The sequence below is a fragment of the Leptinotarsa decemlineata genome, unplaced genomic scaffold (genome assembly GCF_025532065.1).
Source record: "Leptinotarsa decemlineata unplaced genomic scaffold, Ldec_3_MD MMD2_tig00000133_RagTag_RagTag, whole genome shotgun sequence".
NCBI lineage: Eukaryota > Metazoa > Arthropoda > Insecta > Coleoptera > Chrysomelidae > Leptinotarsa > Leptinotarsa decemlineata.
The window spans coordinates 6905342-6921909 of NW_027412542.1; the positions used below are offsets into that span (position 1 = coordinate 6905342).

The 16568-nt window shown below is 32.9% G+C and overlaps 1 long non-coding RNA gene across 1 annotated transcript; it reads left to right on the forward strand.

The window, feature by feature from the left end:
* The first annotated feature begins 12652 nt into the window (after nt 1–12652).
* On the forward strand, nt 12653–14938 carry LOC141481277 (uncharacterized). Its single transcript, XR_012464854.1, has 2 exons — nt 12653–14766; nt 14825–14938. It is a non-coding gene; the product is annotated as an uncharacterized lncRNA (long non-coding RNA).
* The last annotated feature ends 1630 nt before the right edge of the window (nt 14939–16568 follow it).

A 16568-nucleotide genomic window follows, 5' to 3' on the forward strand; every position in this document is an offset into this window, starting at 1 on the left:
GACAAACTCTATTGTTGAGCATGACAGTGATCTGAAAACACGACTTTGTGTTTAACAAACACAACATGAAAAACTTAATTTAACGCAGTTACCATCTTATCAAAACATTTATTATTTCTGAGGTGATAAAAGGTTTGTCGGATTAACCAAACCAGAAACCTCTTTCAATATTTCTCTTTGGTCTTCTTGGTATCTTCTCTCAATGTTTCCTCAGATCTATTGAAAAAAATAAACCACTCAACTCTGCAGAAAAGTATATACTTCATTTACATTTTCATACTTTAATTTAATTTCAGATCGTCCGAAGTGTCCCAAATGTGACAAATGATTCAAAAATGTGACCTTTATGAGAAGTCACTTCACTCAACAGTGTCGCAGAAATATTTGTTTCACCTGCAAATCTTGCGGATATATCGCTAAGAGGAAATGTAATTTGTTGAGGCATATCGATAGAGTTCATCATTTGAACGGGAGTAAGGCAGATCTCTAAAATGTTTGATGTTTCTCAAGAATACAATTTTGTATGGAATATTTATATAATTTTTTCCAGAAAAAATAGTAGTTTACTTTCAACTTGTTAGAATGAGACTTTGATGTACCCATTTGTTTCAGTTCTTGAGAATAGCTTTAAAGCTGAAGTCGAAAGGTGGAATTACTGAAAACTTCAGACGCGGTTGAACCCGCACTTCAGATTCTTATGTAAGGGATTGTGATCACGGCTGATAAGTTGAGCAGTAGATGAACAAGGTGGGTGAGAACGCATTTCAAGGTCGCGCGTCGTTGGTGAGTGTTTCAGAGATACTACAGTGAGTGGAAGAGAGAAACTTGTGACGTAATCGACACAGAGAAGGATGAAATGAGTATCGCAGGGATTCAAAGAGCGTGGAAATCCACCTCATTCCTCGGGCCTTTTTAAGGCTTCACCCCTGGGTCTCCCTTGTCGCGCACCAGTCACGTGGCTTTGAAGCTATTTTCCAGTCCTTTGGCTTCAAAACTGAAGTCGAAACGTGGAATAACTGAAAATTTCAGACGCGGTTCAATCTGCACTTCATATTTTCGTATGAGGGAGTGTGGTCATGGCTAATCAGTTGAGCAACAAGGTTTAATTAAAGTAAAAGCCGGTGAGTGAGCGATTCATTCCAACGGACCGAGCCTACCTGCTCACATGTCTGGGTATCTCTGATCCAACCAATCTTCTGCAGGCCTGAAAAAAATCGGGGTGCATCATATTGTTGGAAAACAACTAGATTTTTGAATTCATTTTGATTGTTGGCCACATTTTCTTGAAGCCGTGGGTTAATGAGGTTTTGAAGAATTTCCAAATATAAATTATCATTCAGATTTTCCTCTAGATATATGAAACCATCAATATGATTTTCCAATATTTCTGCCCACAAACGAATCTTCTCAAAAATTATATGGCGGCTACAGCAAGCGGATTATCCCGGTGGCTCTATATGCCTGACGAGTCGAGAAAGTATGATTTATTGCAAACTATCCGAGTACTTCTATTTGCATTGCTTTGACCAGTAATCTTGGTTGATCCCATTTTTATTTGTGACAGTACCAGTTTCTTGAAATTTTGCTACTAGTTGGCTCACACGTGACTTACATTTCTCTTCGGATGCCCCTGGTTGTTCAGTTGTTATTAACAAACCCTGATCTTCTCTACCATAAATAAAAATAATTTACACACGTTCAGCTGTATTTGTTGCATTGTTGCAGATAAAAATTATGTTTCTCGTGTACAACGCATCTTAATAAAAATCAAATATATTAATCTTAAAATTGAAAATATTCACTAAACTCTAGAAAAATTAAACATTTTATTCACATTATCATAATTTTATTTTATATCAGATCTTCCAAAGTGTCCAAAATATAACAAAAAATTCAAAAATTTCACTTGTATGCAAAGTCACATCTATCAACAGTGTCGCAGAAATATTTCCTTCGCCTGCAAATCTTGCGGATTATCACTGAGAGAAAATATAATCTGTTAAGGTATATCAATACAGTTCATCATTTGAACGGTTGTGAGGCAGATCTTGAAAATGTTTGATGTTTCTTTAGAATACAATCGTGTATCGAATGTTCATTTAAATTTTTATCGAGGAAATAGTAGTTTACTTTCAACTTGTCAGATTGTGACCTTGATGTACCCATATTCCCATGTCCCATGTTCCACGAAACGTGGAACAACTGAAAACTTCAGACACGGTTCAACTCGCACTTCATATTCGGTTGAGTAACAACATTTGATTGAAGTCAAAGTCAAATCCGGTGAACGAGCAGGCAATTCCAACAGACCGCGCCTACCATCCACGTGTCTGGGTATCTCTGTTCCAAGCAATTTCTTACGGGTCTGAAAAAATATGGAGGCACATCATCTTGTTGGAAAATAAGTGAATTTTTGAATTCATGTCGATTGTTGACCACATTTTCTTTAATTCGAGGGTTAATGAGGTTTTGAGACATTCACTTATATAAATCACCAGTCAGATTTTTCTCTAGATATATGGAACCAACAATATGATTTCCCAATATTCCTGCCCAGAAATGTATCTTCTCAGGAATTTGAGTATGACCTTCTCGAAAAATATATCGTGTATTTTTTGAGTAATTTTCCGGTATATGAGTTATCAAATGACAAATGTCATACCTTCACATAAATGTCATTTTTTAATGGGTATGATGATTTCATAATCTTTGACTTTAAGAAAGAGTTATTGATTAACACAATTTTCATTATTATCATGTTTTTGATGTAGTTCCAGTAAGTTACTGTATATATTGCTGAGATTATCAATGTCAGTTTTCTTATTCATACAAACAGAAGACTTATTAATTTCAACAATTTCAAGAAAAAGGTGTTTAGAAATATTTTTTCTGTATGTAAAACTTTGATATTAGAGTAATTTGGATTATGTCCTGTTTTCATAGAATTTTGTGCATCTACATGTACATCAAGACATCTACAAGAAATTTTAAACATTGCAACAAAATTGTAAACAGATAGGTAAAAAGTGTACTCACTAACTTGAGGTTGTAGTAAAAAGTCAGACGTGGCAATGGGAAAAACAAAGTTAATACTTTTCGTCATGCAGAATAGTGTTACTTACACATTCAATTTCAAAGTTACAGAGAAAAAGTACATTCAAAATTTTAAAATGATTTCACCAGCCATGCTTGGCACTTACTCGGTGACGTGCTAGCATCCAAAAAGAGAGAGAAAAGAGGAAATATTTGAATTTTGATAATTGACATTCTGAAAAGACATTTGAAGTTTGATAATTTGACAGAGAAAACAAAACAGGATTGCCAAAAGGCACACCAACCCCATGGCTGACATAAACAAAATCAAAAGTATTTTGCTTTGGGTACAGTTCTGCCAAAAACTCACAACTGAAGTAAATGACTTTTTTTGACAGACTCAGCACTGCGGCCAAACCAAATACTATCTGTTACTTGGGAAACCTGAAAGAATTAGTTTTTTTGCTTAATAAAATAGTTATTTTTTAGCTAATCTCTTTAATTTTTATAGATTTTTTCAGGGATTTCAAATCAATTTATATCATAGTAGACAATGGAAGTCCGAACTGATGGAAGGCATCGCGAAACATTGTCAACCACCTTCAAATATATTTTTCTTTCACCGCATGAAATAGAATTTTTTATATAATTTTTTTATAGATTTTTTTATAGAATTAACAAAATAATTGTATCAAGTGTATCACAGTCATTCAATAATTTCCGAAAAATAAAATTGAACATTTATTTCAGCTCTCTACTCTAAAGTGACAAAGCATAATGGAATTTGGTATTATTGCAAAGCATGTCCAAAGAAGTACCAACGCCACACCTCCATTTATAACCACACCAGGTTTGAATGCAACAAGGATCCACAGTTCGAATGTAATTTGTGTCATAAGAGATTCAAACTGAAGGGAAACTTGAAAACCCACATACTCAGTGTGCATAACGTCATTTACTAACTTACTTCTCTATCTACTGTCTATATACGTCTCCAATTATGTTTTATTTCTTTTTTTTTCAAAAAAAAACGTGTGCGTATCGAGACGCCTGACAAAAGTGATGACTTGAACTAATCTTAGTTCAAATATTTAATATTGAAATTGCTCAACTCGAGAAAAGCTTATGTTATTACTCAAATTTCATGTAGGTATATTAATATGATAATGTGAGAAAAGGTCATTCAATAATAAAATCTTGTAATAATTATTTTGTGTATGTACATATATTATAGCTAACACAAGCCAATTATTACTTTCGTAGGGATAAATAATGATACGAATAATGTACATACAGAAAAACCCCGTTCCCCATTATAAAAGAATATTACTTGCTTGTTAGATAGATTTTTATAATACTATCAATAGTACATATATAACGCACACTGAACACTGATCGTCTCGTCTGTCCGACGAAAGAGGAGGAGCCTGCCTTCCGCTGGCCTATGTGTGAGAGAAAGGGAAGCCAGACAACGCCATTACGCGTTAGGTAACGAAGCGATTTACCCTTTCATAAGAAGTTATTACTTCAAAAAGAAGTAACCAATACTTGATACAAAATACGCAAACGGATTGATTGAAATTTTTGTGAAATTGAATATGAAAATGATTTCCAAAACTGCTGATACAGATAATTTTTGGAAAAAATCAAATGCCGCTTGCAAAAATTGCAAAAGTTATAAACAATTAACTGAAAAAAAATATGAGTTGGTTTTTTGCCAATATCTCAAAAACTATTAGACATTTCTCGAATTTGAAAAAAGATTCAGAAAAAGAAGTCTCGCCTTCATTCTCCGGAACTGTAGGACCACTATTTATAATTTTCCCAGAGGGTTGAAAATACGTCTTTAAACGGGTACTCTAGGTTGTCCAAGACACGCCCACTTTGGACCTTTAATGAAAAAATATTATTTCAACTCGTTAAATATCAAAATTATGAGTTGAAAAAATTCAGGCATCTACTGGATACATGAATGAACAATAATTTGCTGAGAAATCATTTTCATCGTGATTTTCCAGTTAATTTTGCATTTGTTAAATCAAGTGGAAGTGTTTACTTTCAATACTTGAGAAATACTCGAGAAATTGTATGTTGAGTATATTTTATTGGATTTTTTATAGTCTATAACTAGTTACATTTATAATTTTATATTTATGTGTTACTTCTATTACTTATGGATGTTTATCACTGTTTGTGTTACTGTGTTGTTCATATTATTTTGACTGACTTATAATATGGTTACATATTATTTGGACTGACTTTTATAATATGGTTACATGTAGTTATTCACATTTATATGTTTTTAAATTTACTTTCACTTTCATAATTGACATTTTCTTTGTTTATTTTGCTTTGATTTCTGTCAACTGTACTTTTCAACCAAAGAAATAAATATTATTATCATTATTATTATATACGAATGACTCAATTCAGATTTGTTATTCGAATGAAAAAATTACTAGAAAGGTGGAATATTGGGAAATGAAACAAGAGATGATACGAAAATAGGTGGAAATTCTAAAAAACTTGATTCAGATTCTGAACCGTACTATCACAATAATGGGGCTTTATTTAATGCATATTTTTTAATTGAATAGAACTGGCCGATACTTGATGAAAATCCATATTCAAAAAACTAATAAATAGAGTTTATTCTATGATTTTCACTATAAGGGTTTTACAAAAACCGCAACACGTGTTTCACTATACAATAGCTTCTTCAAGCATGCTTGAAGAAGCTATTGTATAGCGAAAATCATAGAATAAACTCTATTTATTAGTTTTTTTTTTGCATATTTTTTAATTTTCACTAGTAATACCACTAGAGGTCAAATTATTTCCGAAAATGTTTTCGAGCTCATGAATATTTTGAAAATTTCCCGAGTCCCAGACGTTTCCCGTCCTTGACCTTGCGTGGTATTCGGTAAGAAAATTCCACACCTACATCAGGAACAAATTACATCATAATATTAAGTTTGTTTTCACAAACTGCTCAAAAGTGCCATTTAGGGACAAAAAATATAATATATTCTTTCAATTTATAGTTACGTGAACTTACTACAAGTGGTCGAAAATTATAATTTTAGAGGTTTTTCGGGAAGCTGCATACACAGATTCACAGCGCGTGATAGCTTTGGCAGCAATTATTTAGGCCTTCAAATTGGTAATTTTGATTTCTATTCATTGTAGTTGCATGGGAATACCATTTCAAGATAGAAAATAGTATATTCTTAAATTTTACATAAGTTTTGTGTAGCTACAAGTAGTAGAAAATTGTTTTTTGTTACGTTTTTATTAATGCAGGTTATGCGAGCTTTGATGGTATGGAATTCACAACCATTGTCAGCAAGCATCAATCATAGGAGGTTGTGATCATTGTATTTTGACAGTTCGAAACATCAAAAAAAACTTGTGTTTTATTGCCATAAAGAATATTGCACAGCCAGTAAAACCAACAAAATTATTTGTTTAAAAAATGAATCGATTTGAAAATCATCCTATATGCAAAATATGAGTAAAATTGTCTGATGTAATGATCAATCATCGTACCATGACATATTTACTCGCATTAATAGAGGATTGTGGCTCCAATTTGAAGAAAGAACATTCGTTCCGATTTGTCCACGAATATTTGCATCTAAACCACGCAAAATTGAAAGTACTGAATGGGAAAAAGTTGAATGAATTAGTGTCTAAATATTATATACGATATTTTATTAGACATAGATACTTAATTGAAAACATTCAAAGTCCTGCATTTTCGCCATTAAGAAGAGAGGTGTCCGAAGAATATAGAAAACATCTAAGCTTCGTAATTAAAATGTATCAAAACTAAATATTATGTGAACAAATAAAAACCAATCTATCAAAAATGGTCTGTTATTGTAAACGTCAAAAAATTTCCAGTATGACTCGCTGTTGGGCATCCCACGTGAAAAAAATGTCCACTAAAATACCTTCTTTGCCATGGTGATTTGTCAAAATAACGTATTTTGATTAGTTCAAAATTACAGGTGTGGAATTTTCAAAATAATAATTCATTCAACTAATAAATTGTTTCTGTGGTTGATATAAACTGAGAACTAGGAATATCAAGATTTCATTCTTTCAAAATTTCCTGAGAATAGCGACACAGAACAAACTATTTTGAAAACCTTATAGAATACCTACTGAACGCCATATCTACTTTCTTGACTGATTAATTGTGTTCCTTGAACATTTTTTCCTATTGATTGGTAGAATAAATTAACTATCCTTCTGAATCAATGTATCTATGTAAATTATATAGAAAGGGCAAACAAAACAATAACGGCAACTTTCATACTCGATTATGATTATTACAGAAACGCACCTAAATTATTACAACCAGGTAGGTGAAGTTAACTATATGCTTCGAGATACAAATCTAATAATGAAAGTTCTAATTGAAATTTTTACCACAGGAACATTGCAAGTGCGATAATTGTTAAATAATACATCTGAGATTTTTTTACTTTCTTTGTGGCTCTTTTTGGAAAATGAATGTTTGTTATCAACAATTCACTAAGGTTGAAAATTGAAAGCTTCATTAATCATTGAAAATTTGTTTTTCCAATATTACTATCGATCTGTTTTTTATCATCAGAAGCTACATGAAAATGATTTTTAGAAATTGTTACAAACAAATACGTTGTTCATAAAGTGATTTGAAAATTTTATAACAATTTTTTTTAACAATATCAGATAAAAAATTTTAAAATCATTTTCATTTAGCTTCTGACCATAAAAAACTGATCTGTAGTAATATTGAAAAAAATTCAATGATCAATGAAGCTTTTTAATTTTCAACTCAAGTAAATTGTTGATAACAAGCAACATTTTTTTTGAAAAATAATTCCAAAAGAAGAGAACATTCAGTAGGTGCCTGAAATTTAATTTTTAATAAATTGAAATGAAATTTTTTTCAGCACAATTTTCATAATGAAGAAAAGAAAATTGAAACTTTCAATGTTTTTTACCACTTTTATTTGTGACAAACGTTACTGCAGTTTCGTCCCATAAGGACATTTTCATTTCAGTTTATTGAAATCTTTTGAAAATGTCCTTATAGGACGAATCTGTGGTAACGTTAGTTACAAATAAAAGTGGAAAAACCGTAGAAAGTTTCAATTCTCTCTTCTTCATTATGATTTCCTACCACGTAACGGCTCATCCATCAATTTACATTTTTTGTAACTTTTGCACTTGAATTTTTTCCAAAATAATATTTTACGGAGGCAAAAAAAAAAGTTTGACTCACCTGCAAGTCACTTGTTGACCAGAGTAACAAGACGACGAAAAATGAAAAGTCCGGAATATACGAGAAGAGCTAAGAAGAACGTTTTAAAAACTATGTTGGTCAAACTGAGCGGAATATAATACCTCACTACACGGAACATGTTTCATATATTCGATTTCATAGACCAGAGAAGTCTAGCATCCCTCATCTTGCCATAGAGAACAGCTATAGAATAAGTGAGAATGCTTGTGAGAACTGTTTAGACCGAAACCGAAACATAATAACAAAAAATCGAGAAATGTGAAATGGGATCAATTAATGGCGATAAAGATCACATTCCTAACAGCGTTTTGTGTACGTATTTACAGGTAAAAAACAGGTACCTAGAAATAAGATATCAATCGGGCAGCAAATAAAATAAGTAACAATAACCAAACCCTATAGGGATTGTAAACATTATGTAAAAAACATCACCATAGCTTGTAAGTAGTCTAAGTCATCTTCTGATGATGCTAACTTGGTTAGTGGAACACGCGTCAAGATACAGTATTTTTGTTCTGCTGTGGGAAAAGTGTTTTCAATAGATTTTATTTTTGACATGTTTCAATTTCTTGTTATATACTCAACGAAATACAGGATTTTTATAGCTTTCGTTATTGGGTTCGTTGGGTATATAGATAGATAGATAGATAGATAATATGTTACCTTTTTGTGCCATTTGTACAATGTATAGGTTCGTCACATAGAATAAGAAATATTGTACAGTAAATAAAAATTGTATCACGCAAATATCACAAGAAACAAAATACATTGTTACATCATATTAAAAAATTAAAAGATTAGACTCATCAATTTTCATGTATGGTTCATATACTCATTCAGATCATAAAAACATCTATTCGAAAGAAATTTCTTCAATTCCACCTTGAACTTTTTTGGTGAAAGTTGCATTAGGTGATTTGGCAATAAATTATAGAGGTGAACACCCGCCCATTCTGGGGATTTTTTGTAGTAAGTGTGATTGAGTTTTGATTGATATAAGTGATGATTGTTTCGTGTTCTATACTGATGTATTTGAGCATTCGATGTAAGCTTTGTTTTGTTATTATGAACGAATATAAGTATTTTAAATAGGCAAATGCAAGTGGTAGTCAGAATTTTATTTCTTTTAAAAGTTCCTCTACAAGACTCACCAAAATCTAAGTCGAATATTAATCTTATTATTCTCTTTTGTTGCCTGAAAGCACGCACACATTCGTTGGCTTGACCCCAAGAGATAATATTGTAGCTAAGTGTAGAATACACCATGCCAAAGTAAACACTCATGAGTGAATGTCTGTCAAGAGTGTCTTTCAAGGCATGGATAGCATAAAATGATTTATTGAGCTTGCCACAGACTGTGTTAATTTGTTTATTCCATTGAATGTTTGAATCTAAAACAGTTCCTAAAAATAGAGTTTGTTGGCTACATTTAACAGTGTAACCATCAAATTCCATCACATCCATTGTGTCAACTCGTCTTTTTGTGAACTCCATTATTTTTGTTTTTGAAATGTTCACCAATAGGTGATTAGCCAAACACCATCGGGAGAACTGTTCAATGACATTTCTGATTTTCGAAATTATTTCCTCAGGAGTGTGTCCGCTGACCACAATCGTTGTGTCATGTGCATACATGAATAGCCTTCCCTCCTTTATATAGTTGGGAAGGTCATTCACATATAGCAGAAACAACAGGGGTCCAAGAACACTCCCCTGAGGAGTTCCAAGTTCTTTTTCATGTTTTTCAGAGGTATAGTTATCAATTTTCACTACCATTTGTCTTTCCCTTGTGAACGACATGAGCCAGTCGTTAATATATAATCGTGCGTATATAATAAATGAACACCAAACTCATTTTTCAGCTCTCTGCACAAAAGTGTATTATTGCAAGACATGTCCAAGGAAGTATCAAAGCTACAGATCCCTTTATAACCACGTCAAGTTTGAATGCAACAAGGAACCACAATTCAAGTGTGACTTCTGTCTCAAAAGATTCAAACTCAAAGGAAACTTGAAAATACACAAAGCCAATATGCATAATGTCATTAATTAACTTATTTGTAAACTAATAAAACGTATATCATAATCATTTTCTTGTTTTTTTTCTGATAAGAATAATTTTCTCCAACTGACTAATTTTCCCAAACATTTAAAACATTCGTAAAACAATCTTGAGGGCAGTTTTGTCGATTTAATATTTTCAGAACTGGAAGAACAATTTTCATTTCCAGGGGTACGAAAACTAATCAGATTCCAAAATTCACAAATTATATTCGTTTCATTCTTTATTCTTCTCTTTTTTATATTATGTTTTCATTAAAAGTATTATTGAGAAATAAAAAACCCAAAACATAGTAAATAAAAATATTATTTCCTGACGTTTTATAATTCTGTGTGGACGAAACAAATTTAGTTTTGGAATTTTCCAATTGATTTTCACCCTGCAAATATCAGATATTTTGGTGATATGATATGAATATGAAAAAAAATATTTCCAATAGTCACGAATGCGTCAGTATGGCATAGAGATAGTTAAGGGCTCTTATTATTCCAAAATCTTGGAATAATAAGAGCAATAAAATTACTTGTGAAAATAAATGGTAAAATATTATTTTGAACGCTATTTATCGACCCCCATCCCTTTCACCAGAAGAATTCAATATGCATTTACAGGATTATTTAATCAAAACACAGGTTAATGAGAATATACAATTTATTATTGGCGACATCAACATAAAATCAGATGAAGAGCAATTTAATAAATATTTAGACATTTTGAATGAATATGGATTCACGTCATTGATTAACACTCACACTAGGGTACAGAAAACATCTAAAACTTCCTTAGGTCATATTTTCTGCAAAAAATCTCATTATAATGACACCAAATCTTTCGTTGTTGAAAATGACATTACAGATCATTTTCCAATTATCGCCATCATTGACTTAGATGATTCAGAATGTATTGAAGAACCTAAAAAAAGAAAAACAATAATTTTTTTTAATGAAAATATGTTTGTTGATTTCATGAAATAGATGATATAGAAGCATTTATTATCGACTTCTCAAATAAAATAAGTAATGCAGTCAAGCTTGCTACCACTGAAATAATGTTAAATGAGAACAAATACAAAGAATGAAACCCCTGGATGACAAAAGGTTTAGCAACAGCAATTAAGAAGAAACAAAATATATATAAAAATTTTTTGACCAACCAATGTAACATCCAAATTGAATATGAATATAAAAAGTATCGAAATATCTTCAAGGTCTAATAAAAAGAGTTAAAAACGAGTATTTTGCAAACCAAACAAAAAACTTTAAAGATAGCAAAACAATTTGGGAGGTCGTGAATGAATTCACTAGTAAACAACGTCCAAAAACGAAAATCAAAGGAATAATCCATAATGATCATCTTATTTGTGACAAACAAGAAATATCTAATAAATTCAATGAATACTTTGCACAGATAGGTATAAAAATGTCTAATAAAATCACAAAAACGAAAACCTTTTACGTAAAACGAACCTTTGTAAAATATTCCTTTTATCTTAGCCCTACCAATCAAGACGAAATATTGAAATGTATAAATGAATTGAAAATGAACAAGGCCCCAGGACTCGATGAAATAACATCTTCTGTAATAAAGCTTATCGCGAAGTATATAACAAAACCTCTTGAATACTTGATAAATAAAATATTCGAAACGGGTATTTTCCCAGCTTGTTGCAAAATTGGACTTATCACACCGTTATTTAAAAAAGGCAGTAAGAAACTTGAAGAAAACTACATATCAGTAACACTCATCTCCGCCTTAGCTAAAATTGTTGAAAAAATTATTAAATTTAGGATGACATATCTTGAAAAAAATAAAATTATATCGGATGAACAATTTGGATTTAGGGAGGGAATATCTGCAGAGCATGCCATTGTCGACTTAACAAATCGGTTATATAGGGATTTAGACAATAGTAAGGCTAAAATTAGCATTTTTCTCGATCTAGCAAAAGCCTTCGACACCGTAGAGCATAAAAAACTTTTCGACGTATTAGAGCGCAATGGCTTCAGAGGAATAACATTAGAATTACTGAAATCTCATTTATTAGGCAGAATTCAGCATGTGAAAATTGAAGAAATTTTAAGTGAGCCAAGAGTAACTGAATGTGGTGTACCACAAGGGACTGTGCTTGGACTTATACTTTTCACAATTTACATGAAAAAATTATCAGAAAACGAATCGCAAGGTTACATAACGTCCTTTGCAGATGACACAATTATTCAGTATACTCGAAACACATGGGAAGAGGTCAAAAATATAGCAGAAGACGATCTTGTCACCTCACAAACCACAAGAGGGGACTAAATCATCTGTCGGTAACAAATAAGACAGATGGGTATCCGCGGCTAAGCTAAACAGTGGAGACGGGAGTGGGTTAAACAACTTAGCAAATTTCAAATAGATCTTAATGGGCGCCAGGTAAATTTAATCCTCCAGATACCCTAAGTAACTCACAATATCAATAACTTACCAATTAATATTGGAAATAAAAGATAAAGATCCCCAATATGATTTATTCAGTAATCCTAACTTACATGGATTAACCAACAACGCTTCTAAGACAACAATGCAATATTCACACTACTACGCGATGTTCAAATGTCCATACAAGAGCGCGGTGTATATACCACGAATTCAATCAGCCATAAATTACGGTAGTAACGACGCTCAAAAAAACTACAATACGTCGAGTAAAACTACCACGAAAATTGAGTAGGTGAAATCGTAAATACTAGTATCGGATGGTAAGACAAACTCGTTTGCGTCGCGTGAGCTCAGGCGTAGGCGCATCGGTGTCAATCAGCAATCGTGAAAGGAAGAATATACCTCAATTTCCGTTTCACAAATATCTATATCAATCAGGTATCAATAAACAACTCTTAATCAATAAACGATAAACAACACTATATCAACAGGTATCAATAAACATAAGGGCAAACAATTATTTAAATATCTCAGTATTGCACAAATTTTCAAATAAATCAATTATAACTTGCGTGCTCCTTTTGGGCCACCCGGTATATGGTGTTAGGCTACCCTGTAGTATGGCGGAAGTGGATCACCCTGTAGCACCGGAGATGGATCACCCTGTAGCACCACCAAGATAGATCACCCTGTAGCACCGGTGGATCACCCTGTAGTACGGCGGAGATGGATCACCCTGTAGCACCACCAAGATAGATCACCCTGTAGGGCACGACAAGCTGGACCAGTAATGGATCACCAAATAAGATCCAGAAAGAAAATAAAGGAAAACAGGAACCCTTGACGAAGACAAAAAAAAGCAGGAAGAAAAACCCCTGGCCAAGGGGTTTTCTATACGTTTCTTCGTGTGCGGTGCTCTGCACGGAAGTCCTACTGGGACTTGATGAGTGACTGAGGGCCTTCTGTTTCTTATGAATCTAATTTCGGAAATCCTCCCACCTGGCACGAGTTCGGTAACCACCACAAATCCTCAAAAGAGCTTAAGTTTCAGACTGCAAATATCCACACCAAAATGACCAATCAGTCTTCCACTATACAATCCTGACTTGTAGAAATAATCCCCGTGAAGGATGGCACAAATACAACCAAATATATCCTACAATCAGTCTGATGGTACCCTTTGAACTCCGAACCAAGCTCACCGAAGGTTAACTTCCAAATACTAAGCGACTGCCACATCTGACAGCTAACCAGTTGTTGCCACAGTGCATCCAATCTACACTACAAGCACCAAGGGGCGCTGTGCACAACATCATACATCTATCAATTCCTCCACAGCCACTTGAGACAATATCAACAAGTCCATGACCCATCAAAACTCCTTCTCAAAGCAATGCAACCCTAAAACAACCCTTGACAACTTGAGTAACCGATAAATCCTCCACCCGTGAACAACTGTAGAACTAGTTCGGTGTAAGTCGACGGAACGATACTACGAAAGTTCGGCAGATGTCAACCAACAGCTGTCTCTTAAACTTGTTTACGAATATTTACAAAATATATTGTTCCAACCTATTTTCAACTATTTACCAATCCTTATTCATGCGATGGAATAGAAACATACAAGGTAAGTCGCCACATCCTTCCCTTTCAGTACAAATATTAGAGCATTCGTATTATTCAGATTATTTACCGAAAATATCAAACAGTATTCAGAAACCAGAGCTAACTAATATTGTTTTTCAGGCGATATGGCTCTAATATGTAGTAATCCTTCTGGAAGTGATGAATAACAATCTATGCAAGAAATATTCTCGGAAAGGTATAGAGAATAAGGCAGGCAACGGCTGAAAAATGATAGGCGAAGTAAACTGAGAAACAAACAATAACAACTATTTCAACCTAGCGAGGAATTTCGGATCTCCAACGTCGATTGGCAAAAGGAGAATGCGTAAGTACTGGTCAAAGCAGTTAGTCAGGGAGCATACATTTATTCTTGTACATTTCAGGTATGGTTTTCTATGGAACGGAAGATTCCCATTACTATGATGTTAAATGAATAAAATGAACTTGTAACTGAATTACATTGTTAATATCCTCTGAATAAAGATCTTAAAAGGTAAGGTAGTGTTTTGAAAGGTCACATAAGAGCAGTTTGATCTAGTGCTAAATTGAAACGTAACAATCTTAAAAATTTTAAGAAATTGTTTGATGATATGAGCCTCACCATAAATTTTGAAAAAACAAAATATATATTTTTCAGCTGTAACATTAAAAATAAACCAATTTTCCATTGCCTCAATGAGAACTCAAATGGCAACATTCTGAAAATAGAAGTGGTAGGTACATGTGTGTGCATTGGTGTATATGTGTATATATGTATATACAACAGATATAATAAAATAATTCAGTAGTCATATAGTCACTTACTAACTGTTCTTTAATAATGTTTTCTCATTCTGCATCATACCTTTTTTTAACAAAAAATTAGGAACTTCAAATATCTAACAAATTTGAATTGAAGATGTTATATTTTAAGGAGTAAATAATTTTTGGGAAAGAAAGTTTTTGGCTTTCTACTACTCCATCTTGATACAAAAAAAGGATGAGAGAATGTTCCAAATATTATCCATTAAAAAAAATTAAAAAAATATTAAAAATATTATCCATTGTTCATTTGAAATGTCTTGTTATCATAAATTCATTTTTCAAAAATCGAGAGTGGAGAAATGTGAAAATCCCTACTCACGAATCTGTGAATGATTTCAGTAGGGCTTTCTTTCTTTTTTTCTGTGTCAAAAATTGTAATTAGTCCAAATGTTAAAATGTGGAATGAATTTTTTATTATTATTATTAAGCAATTTAGTGTGTGTTAACTTTCATTATAATATTATCCACGAGAAAATGGGTAAAAAAATGGTTACATACACACTAGGCTACAATTCTTATATATAACAGTAGTAGGTATCTGACTTAACTAGTTAACAGTAAATGAGATAACACGTAGAATTTGTAAAACAATTGAAACCTCACTTTTTGGGCACCAGGTAGATATTTGAATATGAATAAAATCATTTTCTGTCCATCAACTTCATTTGCAAGTTTGGATTATTCAAAAAAACATATAGAGCCATAAAAACTTTGATAGGCTACCAAAATATGGTGATATTTCAAAAGTTTTCTCCGTTTTATGAGTATACTTTCAAGTATAATATCTTAGTGAATACTTATTCAATTCATTCGAAATAAGCGTCATTTGAATTAGTGCACTTTTTCTAACGTAGTTGATTCAGCATGAAAATTGAGAGTTCGGGATTCGATGAAGTCGGGGAAGGCCGTTTTTGTCTGGTCCTGATTGGCGAAAGTTCTACCGATAAGAAAGTTATCGAAGTGCTTGAAAAGATGGTAGTCGGCGAGAAGTCTGGGGCAATGGCGGGTGAGGCAGAAGTTCGTCCAACCACTGTTCTGACATCTCCTGTTGTCGTAGAGGATCCACTTTTCATCACACGTGACGATCCAATCCGAAAAAGAATGGTTTTGGTTGCGCTATATCAAAAAAGAACAGACTTCGAAACGTGACAATTTATGTTGTCATCGACAAGCACCCACTCTTCGAGCTTTTTGACATTTCCAATACAATACATGCAATACAATACATCCTACGCACTCCACCAGGTCCTCAAATCCTCGTCCCGGATTACTGTAGATCGACCACCTCCCTTGAAAGTATCTATAAAAGAGAGGCACATCTCC